This window comes from Ovis aries, chromosome 13 (assembly GCF_016772045.2).
Source record: "Ovis aries strain OAR_USU_Benz2616 breed Rambouillet chromosome 13, ARS-UI_Ramb_v3.0, whole genome shotgun sequence".
Classification (NCBI taxonomy): domain Eukaryota; kingdom Metazoa; phylum Chordata; class Mammalia; order Artiodactyla; family Bovidae; genus Ovis; species Ovis aries.
This window is the reverse complement of record NC_056066.1, coordinates 81,602,783-81,615,251: the sequence shown is the minus strand read 5'-3', so window position 1 is coordinate 81,615,251 and position 12,469 is coordinate 81,602,783. Positions and strand designations below refer to the sequence as shown.

Below are 12,469 nucleotides of genomic sequence, written 5' to 3'. Positions count from 1 at the left end.
CTACTAGGGCAGCCGCCCGCGGAAACCAGAGACGCCGGTGCAAAAGGGAAACGCAAACGTCAGTGCAGCCGAGACAGAAATTCATTGGCACAGTCACTTCTCGGCCTCGGCTGCTTCACGCGGCACCTTCAGTTCCGTGCACAGACCCTCTGCTTGTGCCGCGTAGGCTCCGGAGCTCCGGGCTGCGGTAGTTGTGGCCTGCGGTGCTCCTTGGCCTGTGGGGTCTTAGTCCCTCCACGTGGCAAGACAGATTCTGCTGGGTTTTTTTAATTAATTAGTTAGGCCTGAGATCATAGTGTTTCTTGCATCTGGCACCTGCCCCCTGGTGGCTGAGGCCTGCCGGACACAAACAGCCAGCTCTCTGGAGGGCAGGGCCAGACATGGAGGGGCTTCTGGAACTGATGCCTGAACTCCGGGGGCAGGACTGTGGGCTCGGGGGTCTCTAGGCAGCCCCCCTGCTGGCAGGGGGGGCTGGGTGCCTGGCCGGTTAGTCACGTGGCCTGAGGTGTCCACGCTGTGCCCACAGGCCGTCCACTGGGCCTGGCCTTCCCCCAGGCAGGAGGGAGGCCCCCAGCGCTGCGGCCAACAAGCAGCACTATCCACATGGTCCTAAGGGTGTCCCCCGCCGCCGGCGTCTGTGCCCGCCTCCTGAGATGCGCTCCAGGACCCGTGGGGAGCCCGGCCCCAGCTCGAGCCCACTGGCTGCTTTTGCACAAGGCCAGGGGCACGTGAGTGGCTGTGGGCCATTTCACTGTTGTTGCAAAACGTTTGAATCATATGCACCCATTTTAAAAAAAAAAAATGTATTTAGTCAGTTTGGGCTGCATTAGGTCTTAACTGCATGAAGCTTGTGGGATCTTCCATTGCTGGGCGAGGGCTCTATGCTCGTGACGGTACCGGAGTCCCCTGAGTGGGGAGGCAGAGTCTTCACCGCCAGACCACCAGGGAAGCCTCTGTTTCCCCCAGTCCTGGGGGGCTCCCAAAGTTAAGCCCTGCCAGCCTTCAAAGCCATAGGCTCCGAGGGCTCCTCTCCCCAGGGCAGGACCCGGGGCTGGAGAGCCCTATGGGCTCCGAGCTCTGCTCCCATGGGAGAACGCCCGCGGTGTAACCGCGCCCCGCTTCGGGGGGTCCTGCGCTGACTGTGCGTGGGTCTGCCCTCCTCGTCTCGCCGTGGTTCCTTCTTTATGTCTTTAGTTGTGGAAGATCTGTGCTGGCTCTGGTGTTTTTCTCTGATGACTGTTCTGCAGATGGGTGTGAGTTTGGTGTGTCCGTGAGCGCAGCTGAGCTCAGGGTTTTTGCACGCTTCCCTCTTGGCCCCAACCACTCAAGGGGGCAAACACAGCCTTCACAGATGATGTGCAAGATGAATTTTGGACACAAAAATTTTGCACACAAGTAATCTTTATTCCTGTTAATGTGTGCTTACAATTATCTTCCATAATAATACTAACTACTTAAAAATTTCCAGGAGTACTATTAAATTTGCTTTTTAAGTAAGTTGATTTACATTTTATATTTTTAAAAATCTTTTGGCTGCGACACGAGGCAGGTGGGATCTTAGTCCCCCGACCAGGGGTTTACATTTTAAAGGGAGGTGATACGGAGTGATGTCAGGCCGCCAGCAAGAAAATTGCCCCAGCGTTTGTGCGATTGAGGAACTGCTTGAATTTAATAACCCTGGAAGAAGGGGCGAGTAGATGCTCCATTTCACAGATGAGGAAACAGGCTGGGAGAGTCATAACTGCTTATGATTCTTGGAACTCATATGCAACGGAGCGGGATTTGACCCCAGGAGGTTTGGCTGTGTGCCGGGGGCCAGCGTGAGGAATTCCGCCCATGGCAAAGGTCATGAGGAAGGAGGCTTGGCATACACAAAGGCGTGATCAAGCCTCAGGAAACCCCCTGTTCCCGAGCATCTAACCCCAAAACCAGAGTCTGTTTTATGCTCTCACCTACACCTCTGACTTAACGGGGGGCTCTCCCCCATAACTGTTTCTCTCGGAGAAGGAGTAAACGTGCAGCTCCAAAGCAATAAAAATTCCTGGGCGTGACAAGAGTGTTTCAGCTTACAGACTCCTCTGAAGGTTATCTAGCCCGCCTGTATAGGTTTGTCCGGCCACATGTGATTGTTTACAGCCTCCCAACCTGAGAGGCACGAGATGTTTTAGACTTACTAAAGGCAAAATCTTTTGGGGAGTTAGAAATTATTAGTATAGTTGGTTAGGAATTATATTGGTGAAGAGTCTCTTCATTTGTTGTGTCAATGATTGCTGCTAATTCCCTGCTCTGGGTGGAACAAGGATGTCTCAGGTCAAACCTCTCTGCTGACAGACTAGCTTGTGTGACAGGATTATCCATACTCCTGCCACATGATTGTTTACTACCTCTCAACCATAAACAGCACAGAGAGTTTTGGAGTATTTTGAGAGTCTTAATTAGCATAGGGCTTTTTCTTCTTGTTGAGTCAATGATTGCCGCCAGGCCTCCATATCCTTAGGCACCTGGGAATATATTAATCAATGTATTTGGAGCATAGCAAAGGAAATATAGTAGTTTTTGATGTTAGCAATACTAGACTTTTTGAGTTAATGGATTTTCTCTTTTGTAATAGATCACTGTACTTTGTTATAAATCACTGTGTCCTTGCTATGTAAGAATGTAACTTTATCATATCTTAAGACTAAATAGATCTTAAGGGGAGCATTGGTGAAAGGATTTTCATTTGTTGGGCTGATGTTTGCTGCTAAATCTCCATGTTCCCTACTCTTATAATGAATATAACTAGCATATAGGAAGAAATAAGTATTAACCTTTAAGCATATAGGAGAAATAAGTATTAACCTTTAAGACTAATCATGTTAACCTTGGGTTAAATAAATTCCTTTCTTGATTGTAACTCACTACACCCTCACCCTATAGGAATGTAACTTTATTTGGAGGGTGGTGCCTGGTTTAAGAAAAAACACCCTTGGAAAAATAAGTTTTTGGTTATCAGAAAGAAAGGATCATAAAATGTCAGCAGGTCTCACTCATGGCCAGAAGATGATGTAATATTCCTAAGACCTTTTTTTTTATACATTTATGTGAAGCACCTGATTTTGATAAAGGTCAGGACTGCTGACCCCGCGTGACTCTGTATTCATCCCTATGTGTAACAAAAGGTATATAAGCAAACCCAAAAATAAAGAAATGGGATCAGTTTCCGGAAAGACTGATTCCCCCATGTCGCTTCTTTCTTGCTCCCGTTTTTCTGGCTGAATTCCCATCTGGAGCATGGATACTATTCCACGTAATCCAAGTTATTCAGCCTCTTTTTCTCCACTAATCTTTCTACTACACTATCTGTTTCTAATCTCTCTCTATCTGTGATTAAATATGTATTTTTCCAAAGACGCCGACTCCGTCCCCCCACCTTCGAATCACCCTGGATCCACCGGGGCTGGACCCTGGCAGCTGTGGAGCTGAGACACGGAGGTGGCCTCTGTGCTTCCCACCTCCTGTGAGTCACATCTGTAAATAACCCCCTGGAAGGACGGGCAAGACTGGCTTCTGACGGGCTGTGTCAAGGGTGCTGGGGTGTCACCCCCTGATTTTGTCAGAAAGGATTGTCACGTTGGTCCTACCAGCAAACTCTCTTCTGTTGGTTTTATGAGTGTCTGTGTTGGGGTGTCCACACGGCAAGAAAATGAGGGTAGTCTCCTATTAAAAAGGAAACTCCAAAAAGAAGTCTGTGCATGTCAAGTCACTGCAGTCTTGCCTGACTCTCTTGTAACCCCATGGACTGTAGCCCTCCAGGCTCCTCTGTCCATGGGCTTCTCCAGACAAGAATGCTGGAGTGGGTTGCCATGCCCTCCTCCAGGGAATCTTCCAGATCCAGGGATGGAAGCCACTTCTCTTTTGCCTCCTGCATTGGCAGGGGGGGTTCTTTACTACTAGCACCACTTGGGAAGCCCCCTTGAGAAAAGAGCCTAGTTAAGTCCCAAATCAACCGTCAGAACAGTGTCAGGCACTGTTTATCCAACAAATACCTATTACATCCAATTATATTGTATGTCTGTTAAGGATAAAGCCGTTCTATTCTCACATTGCAAGAGTTGCTCCTTATTCCCTTCTGGAAGTTCTCTGCTCCCCACAGCATCATTCTCTACAGAGACAAGCTCATCCCACCTTGCAAGCTTGGATTGATTAGTTCTTTTTTTAACACCTGAATGGTAGGAAATTATCTGTCGTCATTGTTCTCTGAAACGTTCTGAGATTTTTAATGTCAGGTACCTTTCGGCAGTTGAAAAAACCCGCATATGAGTTACCTTCTCGTTGAAAATGAATAAAAGAAAATAAGGCAGGAAACACGGAAGTGAGCAAGAATGGCAGCGCTGATGGTTCTGGTTCATCAGCAAAATGGATTCTGCTGCTCCTGCTGCTGCTGCTGCTAAGCCGCTCAGTCGTGTCCGACTCTTCATGACCCCATGGACTGCAGCCCACCAGGCTCCTCCATCCATGCGATTTTCCAGGCAAGAGTGCTGGAGTGGGGTGCCATTGCCTTCTCCCAAAGTGGATTCTGGTTTGTGTTAAATAACAGAAGCAGATGATTAACTAAAACGAGCAACTAGAATCATAAGGCCACAAGACGAGCTCAGAACTGCCTTCTGAAGACACTGTTGACTAGATCAGAACCATAGACCCAGAGAGTATGCTGCCATTGCGGTCTTCATGAAATTCCTGAGACAAACTTCATCTTTTTTTTTTTTTTTTCTTAGAGTTTCTGGATAAAGGTGCTGAGTCTGACTTTGGACAAACATCCATTCAATTTGCCAATTTTTTCCATGGTTCACAGGCAAGTGACCTGCAAAAAAAATCACATTAAGGCTTTAAAAGTCTACAAGTACCGGAAGAGCTTAAAATAGTTAACTCATCAACTAGCCTGGAATGAACTTGGGATAAGTTTGTCCAACATGTTCCTAGTTAGAATCAGGAAAAAAAAAAAAATTAGAAAACAACTTCACTGGAGGAAAGGACAGTTCATATGTGGAGGTCAGTATCAACCTTCCTTGGTAATGAGTGACTCTGGTACTCATGTTCTGATGGCCGATCTGATGAAATCACATTTTATCCCTACACGTCTAAATGACTTTGTTCTAGAGATCCTGGAAGCTTGAAAATTATGCTAGTCTTCTAAAATAAACCAGGTAACTTGCTTTCTTTTCCTGTTTCCTAAAAGGCTTTAGATTATCAATACTTTAAAAGTTATAAAACCTATAAAACTACCCAGGCGTGGGCAGGACTGGCTACAGAATTTGCAGGATCCAGTGTCAACTAAAAATGAGGAACTTCCTGTTTAAAAAGATTTAAGGATTTCAAGATAGTGGCACAAAGCATTAGACCAAGTGCCCGTCTAAGCTGGGGGTCCCATGCGCCTGCCTGGGGAAGGTTCCACACTTGCGGAGCCCGCCCTGGTATGGGCATGGAGGCGTTTGGCCACTGCACCAATTGCTATATTGATTATTGGTCTATCCAGGTTTTCTTTTTCTTCTTGGGTCAGTTTAGGTCATTTACGTTTCCCCCCACCCAAAGCGCGACTGAGGCTGGAGGAACCCTCCCAGGATGGCTCCCTCGTGAGGCAGCAAGACGTCTCTGCAGGGTTTCTCACACGGACCTAGAGCCCAGCTGATCCCTCCCAGTGAGAGCATGGCAGAAGCCACATTTTCTTTTAGGACGTAAGCTTGGAAGTCACACAAGTCATTTCTGCACTACCCTGTCGGTTATAGAGGCCTGTCCTGCTCAGTGTGGGAGACCACAGGAGAGACGAACCCTGGTGGTGGGCGTCTCAGAGGCGGGTATCACTGTCCTCCTCTACAGAAGCTAATGATGATAACGGTAAGAGTCGTCGACCGAAGGGCTCACCCTGTGCCAGCAGTATAGCCCGCAGTCCGTACATATTACCTAATTTACTTATCTGTTTGGCTGTGCCACACAGCTTATGGGACCTTTAGTTCCCTGAGGGATCGAGGCCAGACCCTTGGCAGTCAAAGCACAGAGTCCTAACCACTGCACCACCAGGGAATCGCCCCACGTCTTAAACGCACAGCAACAGCAAGAAGTCATTACTGTTACCAACCACAGGGCACACATCAGTAAACAGGTTTGGAGAAATTAAGGAACTTGTTTTCTCTTTTGTATAAAATAGTTTTGTTTTTTAAATACAATTATCTAGACCCACCCAGGTGAATTGGACTTCTCTGGTGGCTCAGATGGTAAAGAATCCGCCTGCAATACGGGAGACCCGGGTTCGATCCGTGGGTCAGGAAGATCCCCTGGAGAAGGAAATGGCAACCCACTCCAGTATTCTTGCCTGGAGAACCCCATGGACAGAGGAGCCTGGTGGGCTACAGTCCAACAAGTCACAAAGCATCGGACACGACTGAGCGACTAACATGCACCCTGGTGAGTCCTCGATTCTCAGCAGCAGCGTTAGTGACATTAAGGCTAAATAATTGTTACAGAGCTGCTGTCCTGTGCGCTGCAGAATACTGAGTAGTATCCCAGGGTCCCTACCTGCTAGAGGCCAACACCAACCTCTCTCGACGGTGACAGCCAAGGATGCCACCAGACGTTGCCAATGTCCCCTGGGAGGTGGAGTCACCCCAGCTGAGAACTCTGCTCATGCTGCAGTCTTGCTCTGTTGAGATATCACTTAAGTATGGTACAAAATTTCCAGTGTTAGACGCAAAGGCCAGTCATTGAGTTGAAAACGAAAAGGAGCATGCATTCATTTCACAAACGTGTATTGTCTCCCTAGAGACCTATACACACAGCTGTAAAAATGCCCATACTGGCAGTCCTGAACTATCCAAGATATGTAGGGATGAGTTCTTAATTGTTGGAGATTAAAATCTGCACTATGGATTAGCAGTTGAACAAAGAATTGGCTTGTTGGGTCAAATGGGACTGACCAAATTAGGAACCACAGGAGCTACCGAGCTAATTGTAACAAAAGGGGCAGTTTACAGAATGCATTCCATTTACCCAATTCAGAAGGAATTCCACCTGCCTTTGAAGCAAACAGAGCTAAGGGAATGTATAGATTTCCACACCAGTCTTGGAAATTGCCTTGAGAATCTATTCATTATCAATGTGTTTATCTTGCAATACAAACAGTTCCCAGGGATCTCATATTAGCCCTCAGAAAGACAACTGAGAAAAATGATTTGTGATCATGACATTATTGCTCAAAATACGTTGATAACTTAGTTCTAAACATTGGCTTCAGGAGACATGTGTGTCTCAACAAGTTAATACATTTTTATCTGCTGTTGAATAATTAGGTCGCTGATTAACTGGGTACAAATGTTATAACTGCCACAAAGACTAGTATTCACTTGAACATATGGATGGAAATTCCTCAAGTTTGTAGCAACTTGTAGAAAGTTAAGCCATCAAACAGAATAAAAAGGGCTATGCGCTCTCTAGCTGCTGACTTAAATTTCGCACACCGTCAGAGTTGGGATTCAGGCATACTTGGTCTTAGCTATTTTGCTAGAACCCAGCCTAGTGTCTAGTACATCAGTTGAGTTCAGTTGCTCAGTCGTGTCTGACTCTTTGTGACCCCATGAACTGCAGCACGCCAGGCTCCCCTGTCTATCACCAACTCCTGGAGTTTGCTCAAACTCATGTCCATTGAAACCTTAGTTGAAACTCACGTCCAGCAAAAACCTTAGTTGAAAAAAAAAATGATCTTCAAAAGTTAATTAACTTCATTTCCTAGAAGACTGTCAAGAAATGTCATTCTGGAATGGAATTGAAGTCCCGTTTCTTATCCTCCACCATGTTCCAAATTATCTTTTAACACCTTCTGATATAAATACCTGAACCACCAGCTCATCCTTTGACTCTGAGTGCTGATTAGATTTCGCACTGGAGTTGAACTTGGATGCTCCTATTGAGCTGGCCCAATGCTTGACTCATGGCTCATCTGAGGACAAACAGCGAGCCTGCCAAATCTTACCATACTGAAGGGGAAATTCTTATGACAGGTCTGAATGTCTGGCATCCTGAATATGCGTTACAGGGGGTCAGCCAGACCACCAAGTCCACTGTCTCTTCAATCTAAACTGACTGCAGGCTGAACTTCGTGAAATCACCAAGCTCTGTGAAATATTTCAAGGAATAACTGCATTCTGTGGTAATAAAAAAAGGAGTAAGAGCAAGGACTGTGGCTGATCACATATACTGAAAATCTGTGTGACAATTATTACAGCTAAATCTGTTTTTATTTTCTGTTTGGATGTCTTTCATTTATTTTTCATCAAAACTTAGCTTATTTCCTTGATTTGAGCAGAAGTGAATGTGTAACAACACAGTTTCTCAAATTAATACAGTGTCACTGACTTCAGAGCGAGGCTTGTGTATGTGTGATAGACACAGCCATGTGCCAGAGATTCCTTCCTCATTCATGCCTAAGGGGAGGACACGTGCTTTAACGATGTGCTGTGTTGGCTGCCACTGTGCAACAGCGGGGGTCAGCTCTACGCACAGGCGTCCCCTCCCTCTGGAGCCTCCCGCCCATCCCCCCACGTAAGTCATCACCGAGCACTGAGCTGAGTTCCCTGTGCTACACAGCAGCTTCCCGCTAGCTGTCTATTTTTAAGTTTGTTTTAAAGCATCAGCTCACTTTGGTTTTCATTCGACCATGGGCGGTGAGGTGGAATGGCCTCCAGTGTTCAGATGAGGAGATGGAAGCTTGGCAAGGTTAAGGAATGCGCCGCAGGTCACAGGCCCAGGAGTGGTAAACCTCGTCTTTCAGCCCAGTGTTCTTTGTGACCCCAGGGCACAGGTTCTCCATTTCTGCGATTTATATCTTCAAGTGAGTATCAGAAAAAAATAAAACATGAAAATGGTAGACACCGCATCAGTTTGCGTTCATCCTTAGAAGGTGCAGAGCAACAAGCTGCCCGTGTGGGGCCTCTGCTGTCCTACGTGAATCAGGATGACCAGTAAGCGTTGAGAAGTGGTGGTGTGTGATTGCCAAGGCTGGGTCAGAAAAGGCACTGTGACTTTCACCTTGCACGCTCCTGGATCACTCTCTCTGAGGGGAGCCAGCCACCACGTCATGAGGACACTCAAGGCGTCCTGTGTAGAGGTCCACAAGACACACAACCGAGGCCTCCTGCCAGCAACCAGGACTGACCACCAGGCCTGCGCGTGAGTCAGCTTGGAGATGAGTCCCCTGCCTCCCACCCATTCACACCTTCAAACAACTTAGTTATCTTGACTGCAGTCTTGCCAGACAGAACTGTCCAAGAACCCCTAAAATTTTTTTTGGTATAATTTGTTACACAGCAACAGCTAACTAATATAAAAAGGGAAGATGTTTTCAAGGGAGAGATTAAAACAGTGAACCGTGATACCTAAGATAAGGAAGGAAGTGAAGAAATGTAGGCTGTGCAGTTGGATGGATATACTTAATAAAGTCAAAACACCCCATCGTGGGGTACGCAGCCCAGGCCCAATGCACTCTGACATAATCTCTTGCTCACTAAGCATGTTCCATCCTGGTTCCATTGATACCCTTGTTGTTCCTTCAACAAACCGAACTCACTCCTGCCTGGAGGCTTCTTGCAGCTGCAGTGCCTTTACCTGGTGCATTCTTGCTCCAGGTCACTGCATGGCTGGCTCTTTCTCCTTCTTTGAGTCTCAGCGTTAAAATAGCTTATTCAGAGAAACCATCTCGTGTAGTAACCCCCCTACTCCCACCAAGCTATCTTGTAACGTCACCCTATTTTACTTCCTTCGTATTCCACAGCCCCGTCTAAAATGATTCTATATATTTGCTTGCCTAGTTACGTGTCTCCTCAACAAGACTGTAAGAGGGCCGGGGCCGGGAACTTCCCCGGCAGTCCAGGGGTAAGGCCTTGCCTTCTAACGCAATGGGTACAGGCTGACCCTTTGGCCATGGGGGGGTCATAATGTAAAACTGCTGGGTGAGTAAAAAGCAGCAGACACAGAGGACAGCTTGAATTCTGACTTACACAAAGAGTGCAAGCTCTGGCAACAGGGAAATGGCAGTTAGTAACTGGGAACACTGAGAAAGCAGAGAGGCGGGACGGAGACCGCTTCCGCCCCGGAGAGACCGCTTCCGCCCCGGAGAGACCGCTTCCGCCCCGGAGAGACCGCTTCCGCCCCGGAGAGACCGCTTCCGCCCCGGAGAGACCGCTTCCGCCCCGGAGAGACCGCTTCCGCCCCGGAGAGACCGCTTCCGCCCCGGAGAGACCGCTTCCGCCCCGGAGAGACCGCTTCCGCCCCGGAGAGACCGCTTCCGCCCCGGAGAGACCGCTTCCGCCCCGGAGGCAGTCGTGACTCACCTCCGGGAAGGACGCCAAGCTCACCGGAAGCAGATCGCAGCTTCCGCGTGGAAATGGCGCTGCAGGCACGTTGACAAGGGTCCGGACGTGTAGCAGAGGAGGCGGGAAGGTATCTCACGCTTGAGCAGCCCTCCATCTAATCCGATCTGGAGAAGCTTCAGAAGGACCTGCGTTCAGTTCATCATGACTGCTTTGGCCCCTTAATATGGCCACACAGTGAAGCCAGTGTTATTTGGGGAGCCATTCCTCCAATTTCACAGAACACAGTGCGGCTTCAAAGACAGTCCCCCCAGCACGTGAGTGATCTCGTGTCCATTCGCTGCCGCACATCACTTTACGTTCCACCCTAACTGGACCCTCTGGGCCTGACATCGACACGCTGTGGGCACCTACCGCAGTAGCCTCCCCAATTATGAATTTACAAGCTGTTGACACAGCGCATGCAGACATTTTTTAATAGTAAAAGACAAACCCAGGACTAGTGTGGATTCTGTGCCCAACTGTCACTCAGCGTCTACAGTGGGGCAGCTCAGGCTTCAAGGTTCTGAAACCCAATCCCACGTCTATATGAACCACTAGCCTCTCAGAGCTCAGCGCACTGTGGAACTGTTAAATTCATGGGCAGTGTACTAACCTAACCAAAGAAATCAATTTCTGTCTTGAAAGGGAAACAGGTTCTCCTCTTTCAGATGGAAGACATAAGTGTATGTTTTGAAAGTTGTTAGCACAGCAATAAGGAATTCATATTCATATTCAGGGACTGGGGTGATTAATAACCAATAATTCTTAATAAGAGTCTGATTTATTGATATGTGACAGCTGTCAGCCCACAGGCATCCTGTGTAGCAACTGGAATGTCTTCATTTCATTCAACCTGAAATACGACTCTCAGGAGGGTTCCATGAGTCACTTGAGTGGTGTAACCAGCCTTAGAAATTGAAAACAGCAGACCCAAAAAGGATGATCAAAGGAAATGAGAAAATATATCGACGATCATTTTCTGACAAAAGATATACAATATTTATGGGGCTTTCTTTTGCCTTTCAAAAAATATTTTGGTTTTTTTTTTTTTCTTACTACATAATGTAAGTAGTACATCGTGATTCTTTTTGATCATCAAGACCAATAGTCATAGCCTGAAAAGACCGTCTTATGCAAGTCTCTCCATTTCAAAATTGGAACTGTCCTCCTGAATCCATCTCCTTTCACTGGAAAAAAAAAAAAAAAAGTTCATGAAAGAGCTCTTTGGGATTTTCAGTGGAGGTTTAGGGCTTTTGTTAGGCTGAGACTGGCTCCAAGGATAGGAGAGATGCTGAGCAAGAGAGGATGAGGAGAGAAGGTTAAGAATAGAGAACTGGAAGAGAAGCCAGAGAACAGGAGAGATGCCGAGAGGAAGCGAAGAAAGCCAAACAAGTCCGCGTACTGAGCAGCGGGGTCCACCGCTGGGGAGAAGCCTGCACAGCGATGGCTGGGAAAGGGGGCTTGAGAAAGGAAGCTCAGTGTGGAGGCTTCGCTGGGATCAATCACACCTCCCTTAGTCCCTTCTTTGCTTCCCCAACCGTATCCATTTCTGCCCTTCTGTCTGCCTGAGAGGCTAACCTCCGTGGTCCTCCAGATCCTTTGCCAGTGGCTGCATTTGGATTCAGCCAGCGGGAGCAAGTCTAAGCAGGAAAGCAGAGGATGGGAAGTGAGACAGGCCAGAACATCGCTTCTGTCACCCCTCAGGCCACATGTCCACCACTAGCTTCATCCTGGGAGATGACCTGTCCCTCTAGGAAGCCCAGCCTCACCATCAGCCTTCACCTACAAGAAGTATTTCCTCTTCTTGCCCTTTCAGGCTAAGTCCTCAGCACAGGCAGTGTTTCAGAAAGGTCTCTCAAGTCAGTGAAAGAAACAAAAGAAACAAATGTTTGTAACCAGCGGTTAGTAGTTACCAGGTGCTCCCAACATGAACTCATTACCCTCCTCCCCGCCCCCGAAAAAAGAAAAGGACTAATCCCCCTGTTCCTACAATGGCAGATGAAAGACACCATCATTGCCTACTGAGCACCAAGCTAATTTTTTTTAAGACAAAGCATTCCACCAGACAGAAGAACTTTAAGCCCTGATGA

General features: G+C 47.5%; 1 long non-coding RNA gene across 1 annotated transcript; it reads right to left on the bottom strand.

Moving 5' to 3' along the window:
- Window positions 1–1,383: 1,383 nt before the first annotated feature.
- Window positions 1,384–10,279, bottom strand: LOC132657595 (uncharacterized). Its single transcript, XR_009596001.1, has 2 exons — window positions 8,669–10,279; window positions 1,384–4,843 (listed from the first exon to the last, which is right to left on the bottom strand). It is a non-coding gene; the product is annotated as an uncharacterized LOC132657595 (long non-coding RNA).
- Window positions 10,280–12,469: the final 2,190 nt, after the last annotated feature.